Raw genomic sequence first — 17,445 nt, forward strand, 5'->3', positions numbered from 1 at the left:
ACAGACACCCTCTCTCTGTTTGCATGTGCACAGACACCCCCTCATGTTTGCATGTATTTGCTATATAGCTGTCCCACACATTTTCCTTGCTAGCCTGTCATAACCATTACTAAAATATGCTTATCTCATATATGCAAATAGCAGGATATTTATAAGATTCTTTGAAATTTCCATAATTGTGCTGTAAAAAAAATCTCTTTGCTTATCTCACAAAGTGTTGTAACCACAGTGTTACTTTTATTGAAATCCAAAAATCACTCAGCAAAATAAGAATAGTTAGAAAACTGTCAGTTTTTTATATTTTTGAAATAGAAGGGAAAGAAAGCGAGCAAACCAGGCTTTATTATTTTAAATTAGAAAGTTTAATGCTCACCAAAAAGGATATAAACTGTAAATGTATTTTAGCAGTTCCTAGAGAAAAAGAGAGAGGTTTTAATAATAACACTGTGTGCTCCTATATCATTTTCATTAGAAAAATCTCGGAGCACTTTCAGCTTATTAAAGAATGGAATGCCTCAGAAGGCTCTTGGGAGGTACCATAGGCAAGTAAAGTAACAAATATAAATCCACGTTATGCTCCATACTGTGATTACCTGGAACTTCCAAGCCATCTTGGGGATGTACAGCTCCCTGTTATGTCTCAGGATTGCCAGGCTGCCCTGCCTGGCACAGCCTCACCTGGCTGGGACAAGAGCTGGCTGTGTCAATGTGAGGGGCTCCACTGCACCAATCCGCTCATTTTGTGCATGAGTTAACAAAGGCATGGAAGGTTTTTCCCAAATCTTGTGTCCTGTCCCATGGGGACGCATGAGGAGTTCTGCAGGGATTCCTCTGCCTCCTTCAGGGAATCCTGGATGCTCTCTGGCCTCACATGAGTAGGCTGCTCACCAAGTTCCTCACACAGGAACATGCCTAGGCAGGCTCCAACAAATCATCTTGGGAATGATCTAGAGAGGACAGAAAAATAAGATATTAACCTAAATTTAGCAAGAGTCATAAAATGTTCGCTGGAACAACAAAAGGAGGAAGAGAGGCTGTAAAGGTAGAGGATATTCCCTGGGCTGATGAAGAAAATAATATTAAAAACTCCCTGGTGTTTAATTTCAGAAAATACAATAGACTGAGTGAGTGCCCAGAAGAGGAACAGCATGTTAACATATCTAAGATAAACAGGAGCCAAGTTGTTAGCCTGACAGAAAAACGAGAGAGCCCGTTAATGCAATGGGGGAAAATAATAAATTAAAAACCAGATGGTTCAAAGATGTGATTGCATCTTCAGCTTCAGCAGGAGGAAAGAAGGGGAATACATATGTATTTCAGGCAGGCCAGGAACACAAAAGCTGGAAAAACATACGCGGACAGGAGAGGCAGGCTCATCATAATGAAATTAATTAAAAGAGCAGGACCTCAAGTTATTTTAGGTCCCAGTGGTAGAAACACTAGAATTCCAAACTCCATTCTTCATTTATACAAAAAGTTTCCTATTTCATCCATGCTCAGAAAAGGACCTCTTCCTTTCTGTGTTAGATAGTGAGTCAAGGCAGATGGGAATTATTCTGAGCTTCGAGAACACAAAGCAGCACAAATTAATGGCTTACTGGCAGAAAGGCAGTTTAAAGCACTTTGCCAAAGCACATTTTATTCCTACACTTATCCTACATACATATTTTTTTCTTTAATTCTGTTCAGATAAGAAGTGCATGACTAAGCAGAGATACATATCTGTGTTGTGTATAGGCTGAGGGGGGCATTAAAACAAACAAACAAACAAACAAAAAGCAGAGGAAAGAAAGGGGGAAAAATGCATAATGGCTGGTGCAATGACTTAACGACTTGCTTCATGTCACTCAGCACACAGAAAATAGAACAACCCCGTCTTGCCAGCTTGAACTCATCCCATAATTTCTGTGTAGGTTTATATGCATCTGCCTGCATCCTGTCACATATATACACGTGTGTATATGCACACCCATATCTTACTGTTTCACATGAAGAAACATTTATCTGGGGGGATTGAGGGGAGTCCTCATGGCCGTAGGGACCTTGGCCAGGATCCTGGTTCTGCCATAAGGGGAAGTTTTGCTTTTGGCTTCAAAAGTGACAGGTTTTCACTCCAGCTTCCTTCGCACCAGTAAGGTTTTAAATCTGCAGCAAGACTTTCTCTACCCAGCATTATGCTTCAGCCATTTCTGTGAGAAATCTGGAAATGGTTTAAATGTGCAAATTAATTGTGCATAAACAATTTAAGTTATGATACTGATATTATTTCAATCATAATTTGGCAGGATGATGGAGGCAGAAACTCAAACTGTACTTGTTTTGAATAGTGTTGATTCTTTCATGACTATTAACTCTCAAGACCTCAGTTTTATATCCCTTGGGAAGAGATTCCCTCTGTGCTTAGGACATTAGAATCAGGAGATCAGGAGATGTAGGTTCAGTTCTTGTTACAAGAATTTCAGGTACTTTCTTAACTTCCTGTCACCCTTTTTCCCCTTGTGTAAAATTATGATAATGACATTTCTTCATATGACAGCAGCTTAATGCATTGATGTCTAAAATGCTCAGGAGGAAGGGGTTATACATTTCAGAGATTACTGTTTATTACCACGATTGTTATCACTGATATTTCTGGGAGTTTCACTCACATATGTAATAAGGGCACAATATTATGAACATTTTGCCTGATTTTGAACTTAAAACCAATTTTGTTCTGAATTAATTCCTTTGAATAGAATTATTCCTGAACTACATCAACTAGGGACCAGCTGCTGACCCCAAGTGTTTAAGAACTACAGATAATCATGGATGAAAAGAGACAAAAATACATTTTATCTAAGAAGTATCTACTGTTGTGATAGAGACTGAAATTAAAGTATAATCCAGAGAGAGAGAGAGAGAGGGAGAGAGAGTATTCTTTAATTAAAATCAGCTACCTCAAAAGATGGATTTTCTCAGGAGTGAAATTTGCACTGTGCTGAAGGCTTTCCACTTAAACCCTTGATGATGCAAGAAAAAAGCATTCTCAAGGAGTAATATTGGCATTAGCAGATAGTCACATGCCACTGCACAATAAGGCAAAATTTGCAGAGAAAAAAAATATATGGAAAATAGAACAGCAAGATGGACAAAACAGGAAGCTCTCTGAAACACAGACCTGTGAGTAGCCAGCAGCAAATGAATAGTTTGGCAAAGAAAGGGACAAAGATAGAGACTTGAAGATAGAGAAAGAAAAATTAAACCAGAAGCAGCAAAGATCAATGAAAACAATCAGCACTTTCTGCCAGGAGATATGTTTAAAAGACTGAAAACAAGGCTTTGGATAACCTGTTCAAAATGATCCATCGTCCCACCCACCATCTCCATAGCAATTAATGGTCCCCACCAAGGACACATTATGGTTCAAGGCATAGAGATGGTATGTACCCCCCATGAAAATGGCAGGTGAGCAGCACAACACCCATTTTGGGTAGTTCTGGGACGTGCTCAGACAGTGCCTTCCTCACCTTGGAAGACATGCTGCTGCTGGCAGCGCATGCCGGAGGGGAGCACTTCTGACGGGCGCTCCAAAGTGAATCCTGTTCCGTTCCCATTTTAGTTACCATCACAGATGGCTTCCTGCAATACAAAGAAGGCTCTTGGCAAGGCAGTGTGCTGGATAACATTAGAATTGGATGTGATGGAAGTATTACCTCACAGAAATACCCATTCACCAGCATTCGTTTCATTGTGTGCAGCACAGTGCATTGGAGCAGCTACTTCACGCTGGCTTCCTCACACATGCAAATCTCTCTTGCACAATTCTTGTCTAACAACCAGGTGGACTCTGTGAGAAGTGGTTCTGCTGCACTGAGGAAAATTTATCTCTTTTTTTTTCCTTCCTTTTTCAAAAAATATTTTAAGGCTAAAGTAGAGGAGCTGCTGCAATAGTATCAGAGACACTCTGACCACGTCACTGGAGACACAGGCAGTGGTGTGGGCAGCAGCAGAGACCCTCCCTGTGCTCAGGGCATCTTATTGCTAGGGAGAGGATAGACATAGCTTCAGTGCCTATAAATACCTTGTAGCTTTGGTCTGTGTGATGCAAATGTTTTTGTGAAAAGAGCCTAAAACCAAACTGTTAGTCTAATATTGGCCATGATATTGCAGCCAGGCAGAATGGGATATGTAGCAGGGGACTTTTTAATGCATCAAATTAAAAAACCTGTGCAAATCTTGGCTGAGTCCAGGTTCCAAAAGAGCTACTGTGGATTCAGGACAAATTTCAGTTCAAGCAGAAGGGTTGGCTAGTCATTAAAATACATCATACAGGTAATCTGGCTCAAAATCCCAGACCTTTAAAGGTATTTTAATACCCACAGTACTCCAAGTGCTAAAACAGCTTGACCAAATTTGGCATTAGCTACCAGCATCTCTTGAAAGGCAAATAGAATCCATGGCAGTAAAAGAGCGAGGCCTTCTTGGTGATGTGACTCACATTGGGAATTAGTGGATCACTCACTGAGCTGAGTTACACGTTCTCAAAGTTATGGTTTCTCACAGCAGCTCTCATCACTCCTTGTTTGCACAGCTCTGCCAGTCCTGCTCACATAGATGCCGCAGTCCTGTGGAGCCCCTCTGAGCACGCAGGGCTGGGTGTTCCATGGGAGAAGAGAAGTACTGAGAGTCCAGCGATGCTGGTACGTGCTGGCGAGCAGTATTCACATATTAACAGATTTCCACTCAAACTGGCAAATAGGAATGTCTATGTTAGAAATGCTGTGTGAAAGCCAAGGCAACAAAAGTCAAAATGTGCATATGAGAATATGTGGTACACACAGTATATGTCACAATGTTTACCATCACTTCAAAACATGCACCCGCCCACAGTTCTTCACTAGCAGCATCCTGGAACTTCTCCAATTGGGATTTGCTATATGAAGCAAAAGTCAATTAAAATCAGCCATTATTGTACAGATCATGAGATCCATAGTACAAGATCCCATACTCATCCCAGACGCTCATTAATAGCAGTGTGTTGTAAACAAATCCAGGACAATTGCTTGGGGTTTGTATACTTTTCTGATTGCTGTGTTTGCTCAGTTAACATATAACATTTCAAAATGACTTGGATTAAAATTTTTAGCAAATAGCAAATTCCCCAGAAACACAGTTCTGTTGCATTCCGGAACTACTGCAAATGTAGGTCAGAGTCAGTAAGTAGGTTTCTAGCTAATGAAAACAGAGGGGGGAGAAAGGTTTGGGGAAAAGGAAATCATGTCTACCCAGCTTGCTAGAGGAAGACCTGTGAGCACCAGCTCACCTACCTTCTTTCACCAAAGAGCCTGTTGCTGTGTGACGTGTGGTGACTCATCTCTGCATCACACAGATCCTGCATTTTTAGCTTGGAAAGTCACCACCTGCTAAAAGCATAGTGTGCTTGGTTGGGTTCCCTCAGTGTCTTGAGGAGCTCTGCCATATAGTTAAGAAAACATGATTTTCCTGGGAGGTAAACTGTGCAGTCTCATGTTCAGAAGCTCAATAATTGTACAAATCAAAAAGCCAGTTCCTGCCATGATTTTATTTGTGAAGAAACAGCATTTACTGGGCCAATTCAGAGAAACCAATGCAAGAATGGCCTTGAGCTGAGATCATTCTGCTGGGTGGGTGGAGGCTTCCAGTCCTTTGACTCTGCTCCCAGGTAAGACCTGCCCAGAATTACAGGTGAACCTGACCTCAGAAACAGAACACTGTCAGGTTTTTTTAGTTGAACAAGACATTAACTTGATATGAAACAAACATCTTTGGTTTGGAAAAAGGTTCCCCTACCCCTACACACACACAAATGCACGCACTAATTTTTCAGGGCTAATTTATAAACCAAAAAATCTGTAATTAGCACAATTTTATTTGTAATTGGCCGGGATAAGTTGTTTGTTTTAGTGTCAATATCAGTAGCAATGGAAGTGCACTTGCTCTTTTGTTTTCAATTCTTTCACTACCTCTTCCCATTTAGTTTCAAGGTAAGATCAGTATCTGGAAACAAGATGTAATTTATGCTGTTATCATTTCACAAACTTCAGCAAATCTACTCTTGATAATGTATTATAATTACACTGGTGATCAGAACTGGACTGGAAAATGTAGGAAGCCTGGCGTCAACTGTCACTGTGTGTCTGACCAAATCAGAAAATGAAAACAACAGTTAATGGCATTTATTGTCAGAGGAGCTTCAACTCAGATTTGCAGAGAGATACGGACTGCAAATATTAAATGGCTATTCATTTCATATGTATACCTAATTTCTATGGATTTTGAGACTGGTGCCCTAATATCTGTCAAGTTTGTTCCCATTTGCTTCTTCCAACAGTTCCCGTTTAATAGAAGCTTTTCTACTCTAAAGCCAAATGCAATGCTCCCTGCTGTGATGGATTCCTTCTTTTTCCTTCCTAATTGGAGCCATTTCATCAGATCGAATTTTGACAGAGATAGTAATTGTCATCCAATTTTAAGGCAATGACAAGATCAATATGAATTCTCAGATGACAAGTATTATTACTGGGTGAGCACAAAGAAACAAAGAAAATGAAAAATCCATGTTCTAGGGATCAAAACAGTTTGAGGCACATGCTTGCCTTGATCCACGTGTACGTGAATCCTGTTGACAACAATAGACGCTGTGCATGTGGATGGATGGGATAGAACAGATGGCCTTTGCCAGTCAAATAGTGCAGCAAAACGAGCACCCAGTGCTTTAGTACACTGCAGTTTCAGTAATGTGGGAGTCAATTAACTTGCCACCAAACAGGCTTACAGGGAAAATTACCTAGAGCCCCATCTCAGAGAATTCTGCTCCTCCTTAACATTTTGTGCTCCTTCTGTTTCCCAAACGTCAGGAGTAAACACCCAAGAAATCCCGGTTCTTTAAGGTAAATATATTCAAAGTGTATTTATGTAGGCAGAAGTACTTGATTATTTTTATAACATTGTTTAAATGAGATGATCTGATTAGTTAATGGCCCAAAGAGTTCAGACAGAGTTCAAATAAGGATCTAAAATGTGTTGCAGCATCTTTCGACGTTTTCCACACCATAGTGGTTTGGGGAGAGATTCTGCCATGTATGCATAACTTACCAGATACTGTCATTTTATTTTAGTAGGTTCACCCTGCAATAAGACATTTCTTCAAGGCATTTGACCCTCAGAGTTCAGCTCTTGTTCCACATTTGCTACTCAATGTGCATTCAAGTTACCACTGCAGGGCCGCTATGCACACACTTATCTTACTATTAAACCAGACTTCCTGCTTTCCCACCCCCAAAGTGTTAAATCCAAGGAAATGGACCCTGTTTGGTTTTTTTTCTTTTTCATTATTTATATTCAAAATACAGTTTAACTGAGGAAAGGCAAAATAATACATGGTTGTCGTACTAATTGGCAGCTGCAGTGGTAACAACCATGACAAGTTTTAGCTCTGTCCACTTCAACCCAGCCAAGTCATTAAAGGTTTTGAAGCAGAGAATTGGGTTATGAAACCCAATATACAGTGGTAACTAAGCTGGTATCCCTGGATTGCTAAACACATTCTTAACCACCCAAATGCAGGTTCGGTAGGATTATGATCCGTGGAGGAAGGTCTCAGCCAAGCACTGAAAAGATGTTTGTTAGCCTCCAAAATATAAATAAAATATTTACAAAGAGAATAATTGACTTTTGATGTTTACTTCAGGCTATGGTTAAGCAGGCAGTGTCTGTACTAAGCAATGCAGTGACCACCTGCCACAAATGCTGTGATATTTGACAGATCCCTTTCTGCCAAGAACTATAATTCCTATTTAAATCTAAATAGAGGAGCCATGAATGCAGATTTCTCATCACAAAGACACTGATGTTAATCCCCAGTACAGAAAAATAAGAAAAGCCAGAACGTTTTATTGGATTTTATATGGAAGATAATTAAACAGTATTTCTTCTTTACTTGGTATACAGCATCCCATCAACACTCCTGCTAAAATTTGTTTATAAAGAAAGCCAGAAAGTTTTATTACATTTTTATGTAAAAGAAAATTAGCATTTTGTATATTTGAACTTACATTAGAATAACAAAAAGTGGGTAAACAAAAAATGACCAAAGAATGATGAAAATAAACAGAAAAAAATGTAAGGAAAGCATAACACTCTTCTCATACACACGATTTCATATTCTAAGCATGCAAACCAAATAAATGTTTATGTGCATATGTATATATTGTATATATTCACATACCAAGCAGTTCTGAAAACCTAAGCTCCCAAAAGTTAGGAAATGCTAGAATTAGATGTGCTTGCACATCCTTAATTTGGCCTTTTTGGTTGTGTACACACGAACGTATGCTATTTTTTTTTCACACACACACACCCCATAGAAAATGGTGCAGTGTAGGCAGAAAATTGGCTGTGAGAATGATGTAATCTCCAAGAGAGCTGCTTTGCAGGAGCCTGTTTCTTTTCTGCCCACAACCCAGTTTGGTATTTTGGATGTACCCAAGGAAGTTATCTTAGCATGTTTCCCAGCAGGTGGGTGCTGCCAATCTGAGGCTGTAAGAGAATGTGTCTGAGGGTGCATTTAAAGCGTGCTTATTAATAGAGGGGAGGCGGGGGGCGGGGGGAGCTGTATCCAAGGTTGCATCCTCGGCATTTAAAAATGTTTCACTTCAGCCTGTGCTGCCATTTACTGCATTATGTGATGCATGTGGATTTTCCAAACAAAAGATGTTTATGAGGAGAGTATATTTTAAGATCCTTTTCATGACTGCACAGACCCCTCTCCAAGCAGATGGCCTGACAGTTGCAAGGAAACTATTCATAAGCTAGAAGTAGCATTTAAAATTCTTTTAAAAAGACAGTTTGTTCTCCATATACATTTTAAGCAGGTACTAATTCTGCTCGCAGCAGCACCTCCCCTGCTCCCCAGCTCGTTCCCGATCTGACAGCACCAACTGCAGCCGCACGGGATGTGGGAGCGCAGCCGACGGCAGCCCCAGCAGCGCGGCACTGGGCTGCCATGTCACTTCAGCACCCAGATCCACTCCCTCTCAGGCTGCTCTCAGCACTGGTTGGTATGGAGGGGACCATTAAAATCCAGACTCCACTCACTGCTAGCTTGGAGTAATATTGGAGGTACAACAGTTTCCCTTTTATACCCAAAATAGGCTGTATCTGCAGCGCAAGTGTTTACTTGGCAAGTGCAAGCGTGTAGAAACAAGCAGGATTAGTGAAGAACTTTGCAAGGACATAAATATATTTTATTCCATTTTCATTCACAGCCTTGTCTGTTACCTAGTGTAGTTGAAGTTCTTTGAGGAAAATAACCAGCTGAGAACAAAGTAACTGAACCCAAGCCACTTCACCATTACTAAGTTTATGCATTCTGGGGCAAATCTTTCGGCAATGACTTCATACAGCTGCACTTGCTGACCCTTTTAATTGCCTTCTACAGAACCTCCTGCTTGAAGGAAACGAGCACTCCCATATCATGCACTTGATAAATAAATAATGCCATCCCTCTGGAGACAAAAATTCCATCTCTAACCAATCTACGCACAAGGACAGGGACTAACTGTCCTTCCAGTTTGGGGAGATGGTTTGTTTTTGCTTTTCCTTCACCTCAGGAACTGAGGCTTATTATTCATAGCATCAAACACATTTAGAAATGTTTTTGAAAAATTTGCCTAATATCCTGCAGCAATGAGTTGCAGGGTTGATTATACACTGCACAAATGTTTTCATCATTTTTCCTTCACCTTTCCATGCATATTTGTGCTTCAGAGAAAACAAAATAAATAGCCCCTTCTCCCTGCTTCTGTTATATCATCTTTTACTCTTGTGTTTTGTAAACTAAACAATGCTAGTCTTTTTAATCACTTTTTAGATGCAAGCCTCTTCCCTCGTGTGTTTAATCATTTTTGCTGCACTTCTAACATACATGTGAGCACATATATACCCTGGAGCAATCAGAAACTCTACTAAGAACAGTTTTAAGGCTTAAAAGAGGTTTGCTCTTTGCTCCCTAAACAATCCCTGTTCATCTCATTTTAAATTCACTTTTAGAAACAAGGTGCCCCAGCACAGGTGCTGAGATGTGTGTGCAGATGTGCAGGTTTAAAAGTGAGGAAGAGGACAGAGAGGGCAGGAAGGCTTCATCTTGCATTCAGCACATTCAGCAGAGTGGTCACCAGGCCAGCCCTGACTTGATGGAGAAATGAAGTCAGAGACTGGACCAGGGTAAGAATTTGTTTCTGCTGTAGGAGGATGAGCCTTCCTAAGCCCATACCTCTCAGGTAGATAATTTGTAGATGACGCTGTTTCATCTTTCAGAGCCTCACCTCCACTCCAGGCTGCCTTTGTCCTTTACTCGTGCTGCACAGCACTGAAACCACTCTTAAACAGTGATGGTGAGAGGAGATCTGGTGCTACAGCTCTGCTCAGCCCAAAAGGGAACACGAAGGACAAATGAGAAGCTGCCGAAAAATCTCAAGGAGAAACATAGTCTCTAGGTGGAACCAGTGTCCTCATGAAGGTGCAATCAAGGCAATTGGCTTCTCTTTTGGCAGCCTTTTGTTCTCTGTCCTACAGAAGCTTTTTGCTCATTGCCTTCTGGATCCAGACTGTGTATATTATAAAAGGCAAACTTTTGCTGGGGGAATGGTTTCACACACTTCATCAGGGGAATGGGCTAGCTGTACATATGTTAGCTGTAGACCAAACTCAAAAATATTTTGGGTAGGATTCCCCCAATCTAATTTTAGCCTTCTGAAGCTTTATTGTCTAGTCTAAGCTTGTTGCTTAATCTTCTTCTGCAGTCAACAAAAAGAGGAGTCACTTTCTGCCACCATAAAATAGAGTCTGAAAGGGGATGACTTCCTGCTCTGGAAGTACCTCCCCTTCCTTCAGTGAATAATTATTCAGGTGATGATCTGGGTGTTTCCCTTTACAGTCTGTAGAGCTGCATGACCAAAAACATCCGAAAAGATCTGCTCACAGATCTTACTCCTTGCACCAGTGAAGTTGCTGTTATTGATCCCGGTATGAGCATGGAGGAGTTCTGGGGTACAAGGGGCTCTTACAGGCTCAGGCTGCCTTACAGCACGGCCTGGAAAGAGTGTTTGTGACAAGTGTGTTACAGACCCATTGCCAGGCATGCTGCATCAATGAGCAGTTAGATTTACATTTGTGATGGTGATAGGTGGTTACTAAATAAACTTAGCAATATTCAAGTTGGTGTTTGGGGAATAGGAGGGCAGGGTTAGTTTTTTCTCTCATCTAGTTGGAACATCTCTCTCTAATTCTCTCTTTTTAAAAAAAAAAAAAAGTTAAGGCACTTAACTTTCCTTTCACTCTTAAAATCAAAGTGAATATATCTTGTCCTTGGAAAGTTCTTTGTTAATCCTGTTTGTATTTTTTTAATGCTATGCAAACATTTTCATTGTGGATTAATGTGCTGTTTCAAAGCAGTTGAGATTTTAAGATTGCCATTAATTCAGAGGAAGAGACTTTTGTTACTGTTCCAGTCCTTTTGGAAACTAATTTCATTCAATGCCCTTTTGGAGGCTTTGCACTGGAGTGCTAAATGAATGCTATCAAAGGCCATATTAAAGAGGATTGTATATAGTTGACTAGGGTTCATACCAGGGACTAGTTTTAGATAGTGTCTTACATTGAAAATATGATTCTTCAATTATACCTCCTATTGCAGAAATGAAATTACCTTGAATGCTTGGTCTAGTAGGCTTATTTCTTAGAACACAATAGCAAATGGTCAAATTCTTCCTCACAGTAAAACATATCTGATTAAAAAATGAAAGAGAGACACAGAAATATGAAAAGCAAAGTCTGTCATAAGAGCCCTGGGATCAATGAAAGGACAGCTTAGACAAAGACTCTCCATTTGAGTAACCCCAATAATTCCAGGATTGTCTGAATGCTTCAAGTAGAAGTGTCTAAAGTGCCTAATGTTCTGCCAGCTGATTCAGGATGCTGCAAAGGGGGATCAGAGGGCCAAAGAGAATATGCAGAAGCTTTTAAACACATTCACACTATGCACAGGTAGTAATCAAAGTGATTTGCAAATAAGTCTTCTTACAAAACTTAACATCTTTGAGATCACAATCATAAAAAATAATTGATACAATTAGGGGAATGAAGCTGCATTTGGTGTGACTGCAGCAATTCACATTTATTACATTTCTAAGTGTTTTCTTGTCTGCTTTCCCAACTCATAATGTACATCTGATTTATTTGGAGAGTAATAGTGATTGCAGTCCTTCCCTGCTATTTTTTTTCTGTGTCATGATCTGGACTGATGTTTTAGGTGTGACTTCACCGTGCAGAGGGTCCAACCCTGCAAGGACACATCAGGCCTTGGCCAACCTGCTCTACCAGGTAATGCTGGCAGGCATTGGGTTTGATTGGATTGAGTGCCTACTGCTGCTGAATATACACACAACCTACTGCGGTGTTTCTAAACACTCTGCTTTTCTAATTCCAGGATTACAGTACTTAAAGACAGGTAAGGATGATGAACAAGTGGAAAGGATCTTATGTCCTTACATCCACAGGGAGTTTTGTGCCTCTGTCCTGCTGGCATTAGTCATGTAAGCCTCTCATTCATCTACCTTGGGAAGACTGATTTGCTCAGCCTTTGGTGTTTTCATTGGGTTTTGATGTGCTAGCTGAGTGAACTCAATGATTGCTTATGTGTATGGGAATTAATTATGAATTTTGACTCTATAAAACAACCTTATGGACTCATGCTTCATTAGTAATCTGATCTGTTAGCCACAGCAATGCTGACTGACTTAATTTGCACTGCAGATACCACAGCTAGAAGGCAGCGGACATTTGTGTGGAACATGGGATGTGGAGTTTCACCAACTCTTTGCAATTAATTCTTAGCCTCCACCTCTTAGCTGCGTAGCATATGATGAGAGGCCAGAGCACAAGACTAAGCATTGAAAACCTGTCCTATGACACAGATCCTGTTGATTTTCTTTGCTGGAGAAAACAACTTATTCAGGCTGCAGTGCTCTGGCTTGCTGGGCATTGATGTGCACCTTGAGATTCTCTCTCATGCTCTCACTTTCTTCAGAGCCAGAGTAAAGTGTCCCAAGAGCTATAGCTAAAAATCATAACACAAGAGTAAAGTGGTTATTTTCTTCTTTTAACCAGTCTCTTCCTTTTCTTATTTGTAAAGTATTTAAAATTATTCTTAAGAATATGCGAAGCAATTTGAGACCCCAAGCCACCACCTGCAGGAATCTTATTGTTTGCTAGAAAGGAATAATTTTTATTTTGCAAAAAAGACCTGGAGAGGACAAAGAAACATTTCTATATGGTATGCATTAGCAAAAAAGATTAGACAGGCTATAATCTTGGTCAGTCTGACTTCTACAATTATGGAAAATTACAAAGATTGATGTTAGTTGCAATTTATCTTATTGCATAAACTGGTACAGGATGAATCTTCTCTTTTGAAATACATATTTCACTGAAACTAGACTATGTGTGAAGCGATTTCTTTTTCTTTCTTTTCCCCATCAGATTGATAATAGACTGTGTAGGAAAGTGCTGAAAACACAAAAAGAAAAAGTTGGAGTGATTCGAATTGTCATGGCAATATCCTAGATTTTTCAAGAAGTTTGGTTCTGTTTAGCTAGTCACTTTAATTTTCCTTCGCTAACTTGTCTTCATTCTCTGCCACAATGATAATTCTTTATATGACTGTCAGCCCTTTGCATTGTGACAGCTTAAATTAATGTTTTGATATTTCTCTCTTTGTAAGAATACAACAAAGAAGACAACTGCCAAGGATAGGACAGAAACTGTACGAATGTAAAACAGACATTGTGCACCAATAAAGCCAGAAGGAATAATTTTCATTTTATTGCCTTGTTAATAAGCTTTTGCAACAACTAATCCTGGAGACTTTGGGTTCTGTGGGCTAGTATGGCCCTTATGCTTCATCTGGGTTGTGGTAAACTTCTTACAAGGGACCTTGGACATTTCTGGGAATACTTCAGCCCATTAAGGTCGGGGAGGTTTAATACCTCAGGCAGGCTGATTCAGCCTACAGTACTACACTAACCATAGATGTAAGCTTTGGTGGATTAGCTTGTTTTACAGTCATAATCACAATAGCACTTGTTCACAGCAGAAACTCTTTTGAAAACTAATGTATGTTCATCTCATTTTTACATACCACCTCTCCAAGTGTTAAGAGGATCATTAATAAGAATTCCGAAAGGAAGATGCAGGAGGAGTTTGAAGGATTTGATATGGCACTTACAAAAGAAATGATGAAAAGGAATTGTCTTAAGATTTTGTGGGGGTTTACACCAATCCTTATCTAAGGTTCAAGGCCTTTAGCAGCATTGTTCCTGTTCTTAATGCACGCTTCGAAAATCCCAACCCATCTGGCATTGCTGTAAATGAAGCTTGACTTCAATGAGCATGGTGTTTTTCAATGTTCTTTAAAAAATCCTTTTAAAAAGATCTGAGATACTCAGATGCAGTTTAATGTTTCAGTATAGCTGAGGATTTCATTATTACCTCCTCTCATTTTTATCCTTTTCCGTCTGTTTTTCCTCTCACACATTCCTTCAGGACCTGGCCTCACCTGAGAGATGAGGAATTTAAATGAAAGTAGAACCAAAAAAAAAAAAAAAAAATCAATTAATCCATTCTTTGTGGCAGAAGCCACCAGATGATGCTGTTACTCTTATAGCTTCTTAGCATGTGAGCAAGATTTCAGTTTTTGAAGGAATGTTGCATTGTTATTAGCTTAGTTTTACAGTAATCCTCTGAGAGAAGCTACCAGCAGAGTGTGTTTTTTGCCTTATTCTCTATAGGATGCAGTTCTTGGGACAAATTACTTTCCTTGGAGTTAAATTTCAGTACCATGCTGCAAAGTAGTGCATTCTGGAAGTAGCAGGAGCTTCTGTGATGACTGCAGATACCGCTGTCACAGGGTAAAAATAATAATAATTTTTAAAAAGCATTAAGAAAATGTGTTTTACTTAGGAGAAAGTCCACATTGCTTTCTGTTTCATCAACAGGTCAGTACCAAAACCCAAAATTCTGTCACTATAGAGAAAGAAGCAATAGTTGTCACAAATGTAAGACACTGAAGAAGTTAAAGACACTCTCACCACTGTGGATGTGCTAGGCCATATAAAAAGCCATAAGGAGAACACTGTTTGGATCTCAAACAATCCTTTGACCTATACCTCTCCCTCTTTAACGAAGTGCTGGTCCCAGAGAGCTTCAAAGAATAGATGAAAAGTGTGAGACGTACTATTTATCTCAATGGACCACAAGTGCTGAAAGCTAGGGATGAAAAATTTAACATCAGATTTGTCAAATATTTCACTGCTGATGGGATCATTTTAGCAGAAATGACCAATGGCAGTGCTTATCCATCAAACTGAAGGTTTAATATAAAAAATAAATAACATGGGAGATAGGGCTTCTAGTGCATGATTCATTTATGCATTTTAATTAAAACTCTTGATTGTTTAAATGCAAATGAAGCAAATTCAGAAATGCCATTGCATTGCATCGGCAAACTTAAAATCAGCAGCAGAGGTTGGGTTCAGTCAGGTATAATGATGATAGTGAAGCATATGAGAAAGTTTTACTGTCTCTGCAGAAGGTATTGCCACCAGCTGCTCCATATTCTGCTTCTACCAGCAGAAACAACCCCCATAGCAGTCATCTGAGAAAAAAATGAGCACTCATGCCTCATCCAAGCTGTTACTGGACAGTGATCTCAAACTAGAAAGTTGTACTGAAGGGCACATGTCAACATTCAAACATTGCCAGATCTGAACAAGGCAAGATCGAACTAGACTAGAGAGTGCCCTCCATATACCTGAGATTATCTTTGGCCTGGGATTTCTAAGCTTGACTGCCATTTAATGTAAAATAAGTTCTGCTTATTTTTATAGATCTTACAAGAAAGAATAAGAAAGCACATTACAGAGCTAATGCATCCAGGCTTTGCTAAGCCAATTAAGCAATCGAATCAAGGTCACAACAAATCAGTGAGATTGAATGTCCAAAATTAATATAGTAGGAAATTAAATCAAAGTTATAAAGTTGAGACCAAATTTGTTTTGTTGGTCTTGGGCTGGGGATATTTATGGGGGAAGCTGTTTTCTTTGCAGTCTGAAGGATGTTTGTGTGTCCATCCAGTCCAAGGTTTGTGTGGGTTCTTACTAAAAGGGACTCTCTGAAACAAAGGCTGATTCCACTTAAAGAGGAGGTACAGCCACCACAGTGCTGTCAGCAGCTCGGCTTCATTACTTTCTTCCTTAAATCTCCCTGTTGTAACAAGTTATTAGCTTGCTGCTCTGATTTTCCCTTTCTAACACAGAAAATCTTTCCATAGAAGTGACACAGATGACAGCCAAATCAAGCAGTAACAGCTTTGGGGAAAAAATAATAAATCCAGAAGAAATTTCCTAATTATATGCAAGATTTACAGAGTTTGGTGTTTACTTTTAGGGACCTGTATGTAGTGCTGTTTCTCCATTATAGAGTGCAAATATGCAAGTGTGTCTTTGAGATAAGGCAGTATCGTCCTTGTATAATGAAAAGGAAATGAAAAGAGTGAGTTCAAAATGCTTTATATTCTGGGATCTTCACTTGTGGTGTTGACAGCAGCTGCAACAAAGATTCAGTTTGAAGACAACTTACATTCATGTTGAACATCTCAGTGGCATTAGCACAGTCAGTAACAAGGCTTTTACCTCTTTTCCTGTGGATTGTACAGTTACAGGAGGGAAAAGCTTTATGTCCAGAAGCTGCCCCGGGAACGAATGTGCTTCTTTCCATCAAGATTCTCTCTCCTTTCAGAGTCCTGCTCATGGTTATTAGGACCAGACCTTGCAATGGAGGATGTTGCCCATAGAAGCCTTGAGCCACGTGGCCACCAGGATGAGGGTTCATTGTCATGAAGTATTTTCTAGTTTAATTGCAGGCTTCTTGCCAGAAACAAAAGAGAAAGGGAGCACAGGCTATGAAAACTTGTGTTTTCTTACTGGGTTAATGAAAAACATTGAGTGGACAGTACAGTAAAATACATTGAAAATAATTTTTTGAGAGTTCTATCATGGCAGTTGCTTTCTCTCCCTACCTTGGGCAATTATTGCAGGTAAATTCATGTCCTGCTCCAAAATAAAACACTCCATTTTTTCCCCCATCAGGCTAAATTTTGCCGATAATTAGAGTTTTTCTAGGTTCAACTCAAACTGATTGCAAGGAAACTTTGTTCTAAAGGAGGGTATTTTCCTTTGAATATAGGCTGGACTACCCTGAGTCCAGGGAACTGCGCTACAAGGTCTGATCTGCCACTGAACCTTGGGCTGGAGAGGAGTCCTGAATGGGGGCACATGGAGCATCTCTTCCCCTCACCACATCCTTCCTCAG

The 17,445-nt window shown here is 39.9% G+C and overlaps 2 long non-coding RNA genes across 3 annotated transcripts in view; both read right to left on the reverse strand.

Annotated features, from left to right (window-relative positions):
- Nucleotides 1-373: 373 nt before the first annotated feature.
- LOC113948127 lies at nt 374-5,657 on the reverse strand. Its single transcript, XR_003528003.1, has 3 exons — nt 4,478-5,657; nt 3,507-3,618; nt 374-947 (listed from the first exon to the last, which is right to left on the reverse strand). It is a non-coding gene; the product is annotated as an uncharacterized LOC113948127 (long non-coding RNA).
- Nucleotides 5,658-13,557: 7,900 nt separating this feature from the next.
- Nucleotides 13,558-17,445, reverse strand: part of LOC113948128 — a 28,614-nt gene continuing 24,726 nt past the window's right edge. The window contains exon 3 of one of the 2 annotated variants that reach the window (XR_003528005.1): nt 13,558-16,997. This is a non-coding gene — a long non-coding RNA (uncharacterized LOC113948128). Of the gene's footprint in view, nt 17,001-17,445 lie in introns of both variants that reach the window. The other variant, XR_003528004.1, reaches the window with a different exon arrangement.

This window comes from Corapipo altera, unplaced genomic scaffold (assembly GCF_003945725.1).
Source record: "Corapipo altera isolate COAL_440 unplaced genomic scaffold, ASM394572v1 65, whole genome shotgun sequence".
Classification (NCBI taxonomy): Eukaryota; Metazoa; Chordata; class Aves; order Passeriformes; family Pipridae; genus Corapipo; species Corapipo altera.